Raw genomic sequence first — 11,701 nt, 5'->3', positions numbered from 1 at the left:
TGGTTTCACTCGTTTGTCAAAGAAGCAATTTGTTTTACCTCTTCCTCTTCCGTTTCTCTCCGGTGCCATCCTAGATCTCGGGACGAGATCCTCTTGTAGTGGTGGAGTGTTGTAACGCCCTGAGACTGACGCTTCAGAAGACTTCCATATTTTTCGTGATCACCGTGTGTTTCTTTTGTGCTTGCTCTTTTATTCTTTCATTGCATCATGTCATCATGCCATCATGTCATTAATTTTTTTAAACTCAACTAAGTAAATTGCATGGATCTTCGATCCATTTAAATCGAGGGAATTGCACATGGTGATTTCTCTTTATAACATATATCCTCCCAATATTATTAGGGAGCTATATTAAAATTTTCCATTAATTGGAGTTCACCATAACACACCTGCAAATAGCCCAATGCCTTTGTTATTTTAATTCTTGGTCTCCAACCTCGTCATATATATTTTTCATCATATTCCGGAGCTCCACCAAAAATGCGAACATTTTTGGACCGTCCCAACCCTCACTTCCTATTCAAATCATTTGAATTAAATTCAAATGCATTTGGATTTATATCGTCCAATCTGGCCTTTTCTATTTTCTCGGAACAAGCGCATTTTTGTGAGTCCGGAGAAATTATCCGCGGGTCCAACATTTTTCCCTAACCCTCTCTTTCTTTTCTTCTCTCTATTTCTTTCCTGCTAGAATGTTTAAAAGAGGTAGAGAGAGAGATGGAGCTGCTCCAGGCCGGCCCATCCTATTTTTCCCTAAGGCCCATCTGCTAGGCCCAGCCTCCCACACCTGCTCTAACCCTAGCCCGACCCCCTGCTCGATCCCCCACTCTCCCTTGTCTCCTTCCCTCGCGCCGCCACACATCGCTAGAGAGAGGAGCTCCCTGCGCTACAAGGCCCGAGCGCCTCTTCCTCTCCTCGCCATCGCCGCCCTGGCGAGCGAGCCCCAGCGCCCCTCATCGCCTCGCCCGATCCCCTCTCCCCATCGTCCTCCTCCTGCGCCCATGCCTTGCCTCCCATGGCGCCCGAAGCCATGCCCCGTCGCCCTCCGGCCGGCGAGTCTAGGCCGCCCAGCTCGCCGCCGCCGCCGACGACCAAGCTTCCTCAGCGCCGCCTCTCCTCCTGCTTCTCCTCGTCGCCACCAACCCGCCGTTCGCCTCCTCCATCGACCGTCCCGGCCACCAGGGCTGTTGACGGCCGAAGCCCGGCCGCGTCGTAGCCTCTGCTGCCAGTGGCCTCGACCTCGAAGACCCCGTGGACGCCTCTGCTCCATCGCCTCCTTGCTGCTGCCCGAGCCCCAAGTCCGTCGGCCTGCCTCCGCTGTGGACTGGCAGGAACGGGACCCCGGCGACCTCCCGCGACCGGTTTCAGCAAGTTCGACGCCGAGCGCGGCTGAGATGTTCTTCCTCCCGCTGGCCTCCTCTGTACGCTAAGCCCCTCGCCTGCGTGCCAAGTTCTCGCTGCCACCGCTTTTCTCACTCACTCCGCATCCGTGGCTCTGCTGCTAGACCTCGCTGCCGAGAGCCTCGCCGTTGGCCTCCTCCTTGCCTCTGCACCTCCAGATCCTGTTGTTGCTGGACGCAACTTTGACCACGATGAATACGCCAAGACCCCGAGATCGACTTCGCGGACTGACAAGTACCACGACACCGTCGAGACCGCCAAGTACCACGACACACGGCGCCCGAACGACTACCGCACCGAACGCCAAGTACAACTATGAACTCGAAGACCTCAGATGCATCAAGTTCCTCTACGACCCGTGTACGACTACGTGATTTCACCAAGTACCCCTCGGATGCGCCAACTTCGACTACATGGACCACCAAGTTCCTCTACCGATGACTCTAACGACTACGAAACGTGTACCACTACCATCGACCCGCGAAGACCCCGTGGACGTCAAGTTCTTTGTCGTGACCCCGAGCATCTACGGAATATGTACCACTACTTCCACTACCGTCGCGAGAACGACTACTTCCCCTACGACACGTGAACAACTACTTCCACTTCGAACGCGTTCCGCCCCGTATGCACGCTTCGAAGGTGTAACCCCGAGACGACGTCCGTGGACCGAATGCATGTGTTGTATGAGATGCTCGTGTTTGCACCGTTTCCTAGTTGACATTGCACGTTTCTCCTAGTTTGCCATGCCGCGTATCGTGGGAACCCGGAATCCGGGAGCACCCCACCATCCTTGCATGACACTCTCACGCCCACTTCTTTTGCACCGGTATCTCCGTGAGCTATCAGTACCGATATGTTGCCGTGGCATCATTTTCGGATTCGTTGCCGTGGCACCCTTTTCCTTCCGCCATGGCGACAAATGCCTCGTATCATGCTCATGTCCACGTTTTCATAAAATTGCTTAAAAACTTGCATATGTCATTCGCATCATGATAACAACATTTAAATGTTTAAAATTGTTGTTTGCCGTAAATTGCGAAATGACATATGGGGATTTTCCGGAATTGTTGTTCGTTGTTCCGGCCTCATTTAAAATTGCCTAGATAGTTAGTTTATTTATGCTTCACCTCTTGCCATGGTAATCAACATTTAATATGGTCGAGTACATAATGAGAGAGAACTAAATAATTGATTTGGTGTTTCGTCAATATGCAACTCGTTGCATATTGAGCTCCATTTAATTTGTAGTATTGTTTGTTGCACTTTGCCATGCCATGCATATTTAAACCAGACATGCATCATACTTGACTGTGCATCATGCCATGGGTATGTGGTGGTTGTTTACTATGTTGTTTGTTTCTTTCCGGGTTGCTTCTCTCGTTAGCTTCGGTTTCGTTTCGGAGTTGTGAGGATTCGTTCGACTACACCCGTTTGTCTTCTTCATGGACTCGTTCTTCTTACTTGCGGGATCTCAGGCAAGATGACCATACCCTCGAAATCACTTCTATCTTTGCTTGCTAGTTGTTCGCTCTATTGCTATGCTGCGCTACCTATTCACTTGCTCTTCAAGCCTCCTAAATTCCCATGAACCTCTAACCTTTGGCACCCTTCCTAGCAAACCGTTGTTTGGCTATGTTACCGCTTTTGCTCAGCCCCTCTTATAGCGTTGCTAGATGCAGGTGAAGAGGAAGATTGCTCCATGTTGGATTATGTTTATGTTGGGATATCACAATATCTCTTATATTATTAATGCATCTATATATTTGGTAAAGGGTGGAAGGCTCGGCCTTATGCCTGGTGTTTTGTTCCACTCTTGCCGCCCTAGTTTCCGTCATACCAGTGTTATGTTCCTTGATTTTGCGTTCCTAACGCGGTTGGGTGATTTATGGGACCCCCTTGACAGTTCGCTTTGAATAAAACTCTTCCAGCAAGGCCCAACCTTGGTTTTACATTTGCCTCACCTAGCCTTTTTCCCTTGGGAGTCGCGCTCTCGAGGGTCATCTTATTTTACCCCCCGGGCCAGTGCTCCTCGGAGTGTTGGTCCAAACTAGAGCACCGTGCGGGACCATCCCTTGGCAACTTGGGTTACGTCGGTACCTGTACGCTTCGCTTATCCGGCGTGTCCTGAGAACGAGATACGTGCGACTCCTATCGGGATTGTCGACACATCGGGCGGCTTTGCTGGACTTGTTTTACCATTGTCGAAATGTCTTGTAACCGGGATTCCGAGACTGATCGGGTCTTCCCGGGAGAAGGAATATTCTTCGTTGACCGTGAAAGCTTATAATGGGCTAAGTTGGGACACCCCTGCAGGGTTTTATCTTTCGAAAGCCGTGCCCGCGGTTATGTGGCAGATGGGAATTTGTTAATATCCGGTTGTAGAGAACTTGACACTTGACCGTAATTAAAACGCATCAACCGCGTGTGTAGCCGTGATGGTCTCTTCTCGGCGGAGTCCGGGAAGTGAACATGGTTTTTGGGTTATGTCTGATGTAAGTAGGAGTTCAGGATCACTTCTTGATCATTACTAGTTGACGACCGTTCCGTTGCTTCTCTTCTCGCTCTCATTTGCGTATGTTAGCCACCTTATATGCTTAGTGCTTGCTGCAGCTCCACCTCATTACCCCATCCTTTCCTATAAGCTTAAATAGTCTTGATCTCGCGGGTGTGAGATTGCTGAGTCCTCGTGACTCACAGATACTTCCCAAACAGTTGCAGGTGCCGATGAGACCAGTGCAGGTGTCGCAACTAAGCTCAAGTGGGAGCTCGATGAAGATCTTGTTCGTTGTGTTGTTTCTTTTCATATTGATCAGTAGTGGTGCCCAGTTGGGACGATCGGGGATCTGGCAATTGGGTTGTCTTCTTTTCTTTTGGTTCCGTAGTCGGACCTATGTGTGTATCTTGAATGATGTATGATTTAATTATGTATTGTGTGAAGTGGCGATTGTAAGCCAACTCTTTATCCCTTTCTTGTTCATTACATGGGATTGTGTGAAGATGACCCTTCTTGCGACAAAACCACAATGCGGTTATGCCTCTAAGTCGTGCCTCGACACGTGGGAGATATAGCCGCATCGTGGGCGTTACAAAGGCGTAGGATGAAGATGGTCTCTCTCAAACAACCCTGCAACCAAATAACAAAGAGTCTCTTCTGTCCCCAACACACCCAATACAATGGTAAATTGTATAGGTGCACTAGTTCGGCGAAGAGATGGTGATACAAGTGCAATATGGATGGTAGATATAGGTTTTTGTAATCTGAAAATATAAAAACAACAAGGTAACTAATGATAAAATTGTGCACAAACCGTATTGCAATGCGTTGAAACAAGGCCTAGGGTTCATACTTTCACTAGAGCAAATTCTCTCAACAATAATAACATAATTGGATCATATAACTATCCCTCAACATGCAACAAAGAGTAACTCCAAAGGCACTAATAGCGGAGAACAAACGAAGAGATTATTGTTGGGTACGAAACCACCTCAAAGTTATCCTTTCTGATCGATCTATTCAAGAGTCCGTAGTAAAATAACACGAAGCTATTCTTTCCGTTCGATCTATCCTAGAGTTCGTACTAGAATAACACCTTAAGACACAAATCAACCAAAACCCTAATGTCACCTAGATACTCCAATGTCACCTCAAGTATCCGTGGGTATGATTATACGATATGCATCACACAATCTCAGATTCATCTATTCAACCAACACAAAGAACTTCAAAGAGTGCCCCAAAGTTTCTACCGGAGAGTCAAGACGAAAACGTGTGTCAACCCCTATGCATAGATTCCCAAGGTCACGGAACCCGCAAGTTGATCACCAAAATATACATCAAGTGGATCAATAGAATACCCCATTGTCACCACGGGTATCTCACGCAAGACATACATCAAGTGTTCTCAAATCCTTAAAGACTCAATCTGATAAGATAACTTCAAAGGGAAAATTCAATCCATTACAAGAGAGAAGAGGGGGAGAAACATCATAAGATCCAACTATAGTAGCAAAGCTCGCGATACATCAAAATCGTGCCAAATCAAGAACACGAGAGAGAGAGATCAAACACATAGCTACTGGTACATACCCTCAGCCCCGAGGGTGAACTACTCCCTCCTCGTCATGGAGAGCGCCGGGATGATGAAAATGGCCACCGTGAGGGATCCCCCCTCCGGCAGGGTGCCGGAACAGGGCCCCGATTGGTTTTTGGTGGCTACAGAGGCTTGCGGCGGCGGAACCCCCGATCTAGGTTATGTTCTGGAAGTTTGGGTATATATAAGAGGTGTTGGCCTCGAGAACAAGTCAGGGGGGTCTCCAAGGCAGCCACGAGGTAGGGGAAGCGCCCAGGGGGGTAGGGCGCGCCCCCACCCTCGTGGGTGCCTCGGGACTCTTCTGGCCCTTCTCTGATACTCCATGGGCTTCTTCTAGTCCAAAAATAATCTCCGTGAAATTTCAGGTCAATTGGACTCCGTTTGGTTTTCCTTTTCTGCAATACTCAAAAACAAGGAAAAAACAGAAACTGCACTGGGCTGTAGGTTAATAGATTAGTCCCAAAAAATCATATAAAATAGCATATAAATGCATATAAAACATCCTAGATGGATAATATAATAGCATGGAACAATCAAAAATTATAGATACGTTGGAGACGTATCAAGCATCCCCAAGCTTAATTCCTGCTCGTCCTCGAGTAGGTAAATGATAAAAACAGAATTTTTGATGTGAAATGCTACCTAACATAATTTTCAATGTAATTCTCTTTATTGTGGCATGAATGTTCAGATCCGAAAGATTCAAGAAAAAAGTTTAATATTGACATAAAAATAATAATACTTCAAACATACTAACCAAGCAACTATATCTTCTCAAAATAACATAGCCAAAGAAAGCTCATCCCTACAAAATCATATAGTTTGGCCATGCTTCATTTTCGTCACACAAAATGCTCCCATCATGCATAACCCCGATGACAAGCCAAGCAATTATTTCATACTTTAGTATTCTCAAACTTTTTCAACTTTCACGCAATATATGAGCGCGAGTGATGGACTTAGCACTATAAGTGGAATAGAATATGATGATGGAGGTTGTGTGGAGAAGACAAAAGGGAGAAAGTCTAACATCGACGCGGCTAATCAACGAGCTATGGAGATGCCCATCAATTGATGTCAATGCGAGGAGTAGGGATTGCATGCAATAGATGCACTAGAGCTATAAATGTATGAAAGCTCAACAAAAGAAACAAAGTGGGTGTGCATCCAACTTGCTTGCTCATGAAGACCTAGGGCATTTGAGGAAGCCCATTGTTGGAATATACAACCCAAGTTCTATAATGAAAATTCCCACTAGTATATGAAAGTGGTAAAATAAGAGACTCTCTATCATGAAGATCATAGTGCTACTTTGAAGCACACGTGTTGAAAAAGGATAGTAGCATTGTCCCTTCTCTCTTTTTCTCTCATTCTTTTTGGCCTTCTCTTTTTTTGGCCTTTCTTTTTTTGGCCTTTCCTTTTTTTATTTGGCCCTTCTCTCTTTTTTTATTTCCTCACACGGGACAATGCTCTAATAATGAAAATCATCACACTTTTATTTACTTAGAACTCAAGAATTACAACTCGATACTTAGAACAAAAATATGACTCTATGTGAATGCCTCCAGCGGTGTACCGGGATGTGCAATGAATCAAAAGTGACATGTATGAAATAATTATGGAGGTGGCTTTGCCACAAATACGATGTCAACTACATGATCATGCAAGGCAATATGACAATGAAGAAGCGCGTCATAATAAACGGAACAGTGGAAAGTTGCATGGCAATATATCTCGGAATGGCTATGTAAATGCCATAATAGGTAGGTATGGTGGCTGTTTTGAGGAAGATATAGGGAGGCATATGTGTGTTAGAGCGTATCATATCACGGGGTTTGGATGCACCGGCGGAGTTTGCACCAACTCTCGAGGTGAGAAAGGGCAATGCACGGTACCGAAGAGGCTAGCAATAATGGAAGGGTGAGAGTGCATATAATCCATGGACTCAACATTAGTCATAAAGAACTCACATACTTATTGAAAAAATCTACAAGTCATCAAAACCAAGCACTACGCGCATGCTCCTAGGGGGATAGATTGGTAGGAAAAGACCATCGCTCGTCCCCGACCGCCACTCATAAGGAAAGCAATCAAAGAACACCACATGCTTCAAATTTGTCACACAACGGTAACCATACGTGCATGCTACGGGACTTGCAAACCTCAACACAAGTATTTCTCAATTTAAAAATTACTCAACTAGCACGACTCTAATATCACCATCTTTGTATCTCAAAACAATTATCAAGTATCAAACTTCTCATAGTTTTTAATGCACTCTATATGAAAGTTTTTATTATACCCATCTTGGATGCCTATCATATTAGGACTAGTTTCATAACAAAAGAAAATCACCATGCTGTTCTAAAAGAATCTCAAAATAATATAAGCAAAGCATGAGAGATCAATAATTTCTATAAAATAAAACCACTACCGTTCTCTAAAAGATATAAGTGAAGCACTAGAGCAAATGACAAACTACTCCAAAAGATATAAGTGAAGATCAATGAGTAGTCGAATAATTATGCAACTATGTGAAGACTCTCTAACATTTAAGAGTTTCAGATCTTGGGATATTATTCAAACAGCAAGCAAACCAATATAAAACAAAATGACGCTCCAAGCAAAACACATATCATGTGGTGAATAAAAATATAGCTCCAAGTAAAGTTACCGATGAACGAAGACGAAAGAGGGGATGCCATCCGGGGCATCCCCAAGCTTAGGCTCTTGTTTGTCCTTGAATATTACCTTGGGGTTCCTTGGAAATCCCCAAGTTTAGGCTCTTGCCACTCCTTATTCCATAGTCCATCGAGTCTTTGCCCAAAACTTGAAAACTTCACAACACAAAACTCAACACAAAACTCGTAAGCTCCGTTAGTATAAGAAAATAAAACACCACTTTTGGTACTGTTGTGAACTCATTATAAATTCATATTGGTGTAATATATACTGTATTCCAACTTCTTTATGGTTCATATCCTCCGATACTACTCATAGATTCATCAAAATAAGCAAACAACACATAGAAAACAGAATCTGTCAAAAACAGAACAGTCTGTAGTAATCTGTAACTCTCTAATACTTATGTAGCTACAAAAATTCTGAAATAAATTGGTGGACGTGAGGAATTTGTCTATTAATCTTATGCAAAAAGAATCAACTTAAAAGCACTCTTCTGTAAAAAATGACAGCTAATCTCGTGAGCGCAAAGTTTCTATTTTTTACAGCAAGATCGCGAAGACTTCACCCAAGTCTTCCCAAAGGTTCTACTTGGCACAAACACTAACTAAAACAATAAAACCACATCTAAACAGAGGCTAGATGAATTATTTATTACTAAACAGGAGCAAAAGGCAAAGAACAAAAATAAAATTGGGTTGCCTCCCAACAAGCGCTAAAGTTTAACGCCCCTAGCTACGCATGATGATTTCAATGATGCTCACATAAAAGTTAAGAATTGAAACATAAAGAGAGAATCATGAAGAATATTACTAGCACATTTAATTTTAACCCACTTCCTATGCATAGGGATTTTGTGAGCAAACAACTTATGGGAACAATAATCAACTAGTATAGGAAGGCAAAACAAGCATAACTTTAAAACTTTAAGCACATAGAGAGGAAACTTGGTATTATTGCAATTCCTACAAGCATATATTCCTCCCTCATAAGAATTTTCAGTAGCATCATGAATGAATTCCACAATATAACCATCACATAAAGCATTCTTTTCATGATACCCAAGCATATAAATTTTATTACTCTCCACATAAGCAAATTTCTTCTCATGAATAATAGTGGGAGCAAACTCAACAAAATAATTATCATGTGAGGCATAATCCAATTGAAAACTAAAATCATTATGACAAGTTTCATGGTTATCATTATTCTTAATAGCATACAAGTCATCACAATAATCATCATAGATAGCAACTTTGTTCTCATAACCAATTGGAACCTCTTCCGAAATAGTGGAATCATCACTAAATAAAGTCATGACCTCTCCAAATCCACTTTCATAATTATCACAATAAGATTCAACACCCTCCAAAATAGTGGGATCATTACTTCCTAGAGTTGACACTCTTCCAAACCCACTTTCATCAATGTAATCATCATAAATAGGAGGCATGCTATCATCATAATAAATTTGCATATCAAAACTTGGGGGACTAAAAATATCATCTTCATCAAACATGGCATCCCCAAGCTTGTGGCTTTGCATATCATTAGCATCATGGATATTCAAGGAATTCGTACTAACAACATTGCAATCATTCTCATCATTGACATATTTTATGCCAAGCATTCTATGTAATTCTTCTTCTAGTACTTGAGCACAATTTTCCTTCCCATCATTTTCACGAAAGACATTAAAAAGATGAAACATATGAGGCACCCTCAATTCCATTTTTTGTAGTTTTCTTTTATAAACTAAACTAGTGATAAAACAAGAAACTAAAAGATTCGATTGCAAGATATAAAGATATACCTTCAAGCATTCACCTCCCCGGCAATGGCGCCAGAAATTGCTTAGTTGACGGGGTGTGAGTGCCGCTTACCTGGCCTCCCCGGCAACAGCGCCAGAAATTGCTTGATGTCTACTACACAACCTTCTTCTTGTAGACGTTGTTGGGCCTCCAAGTGCGGTGGTTTGTAGGATAGTAGCAAATTTCCCTCAAGTGGATGACCTAAGGTTTATCAATCCGTGGGAGGCGTAGGATGAAGATGGTCTCTCTCAAACAACCCTGCAACCAAATAACAAAGAGTCTCTTGTGTCCCCAACACACCCAATACAATGGTAAATTGTATAGGTGCACTAGTTCGGCGAAGAGATGGTGATACAAGTGCAATATGGATGGTAGATATAGGTTTTTGTAATCTGAAAATATAAAAATAGCAAGGTAACTAATGATAAAAGTGAGCACAAATGGTATTGCAATGCGTTGAAACAAGGCCTAGGGTTCGTACTTTCACTAGTGCAAATTCTCTCGACAACAATAACATAATTGGATCATATAACTATCCCTCAACATGCAACAAAGAGTCACTCCATAGTCACTGATAGCAGAGAACAAATGAAGAGATTATTGTAGGGTACAAAACCACCTCAAAGTTATCCTTTCTAATCGATCTATTCAAGAGTCCGTAGTAAAATAACACGAAGCTATTCTTTCCGTTCGATCTATCCTAGAGTTCACACTAGAATAACACCTTAAGACACAAATCAACCAAAACCCTAATGTCACCTAGATACTCCAATGTCACCTCAAGTATCCGTGGGTATGATTATACGATATGCATCACACAATCTCAGATTCATCTATTCAACCAACACAAAGAACTTCAAAGAGTGCCCCAGAGTTTCTACCGGAGAGTCAAGACGAAAACGTGTGCCAACCCCTATGCATAGATTTCCAAGGTATCGGAACCCGCAAGTTGATCACCAAAACATACATCAAGTGGATCAATAGAATGCCCCATTGTCACCACGGGTATCCCACGCAAGACATACATCAAGTGTTCTCAAATACTTAAAGACTCAATCCGATAAGATAACTTGAAAGGGAAAACTCAATCCATTAGAAGAGAGTGCAGGGGGAGAAACATCATAAGATCCAACTATAGTAGGAAAGCTCGCGATACATCAAGATCGTGCAAAATCAAGAACACGAGAGAGAGAGAGAGAGAGAGAGAGAGAGAGAGATCAAACACATAGCTACTGGTACATACCCTCAGCCCCGAGGGTGAACTACTCCCTCCTCGTCATGGAGAGCGCCGGGATGATGAAGATGGCCAACGATGAGGGATCCCCCCTCTGGCAGGGTGCCGGAACAGGGTCCCGATTGGTTTTTTGTGGCTACAGAGGCTTGCGGTGGCGGAACTCCTGATCTAGGTTATGTTCTGGAAGTTTGGGTATATATAAGAGGTGTTGGCGTCGGGAACAAGTCAGGGGGGTCTCCGAGGCGGCCAGGAGGTAGGGGGCGCGCCCAGGGGGTAGGGCGCGCCCCCACCCTCGTGGGTGCCTCGGGACTCTTCTGGCCCATCTCCGATACTCCGTGGGCTTCTTCTGGTCCAAAAAATAATCTCCGTGAAATTTCAGGTCAATTGGACTCTGTTTGGTTTTCCTTTTCTGCAATACACAAAAACAAGGAAAAAACATAAACTGGCACTAGGCTCTAGGTTAATAGGTTAGTCCCAAA

The sequence above is a fragment of the Triticum aestivum genome, chromosome 7D (genome assembly GCF_018294505.1).
Source record: "Triticum aestivum cultivar Chinese Spring chromosome 7D, IWGSC CS RefSeq v2.1, whole genome shotgun sequence".
In the NCBI taxonomy this organism is placed as follows: domain Eukaryota; kingdom Viridiplantae; phylum Streptophyta; class Magnoliopsida; order Poales; family Poaceae; genus Triticum; species Triticum aestivum.
This window is presented reverse-complemented; position numbering follows the sequence as displayed.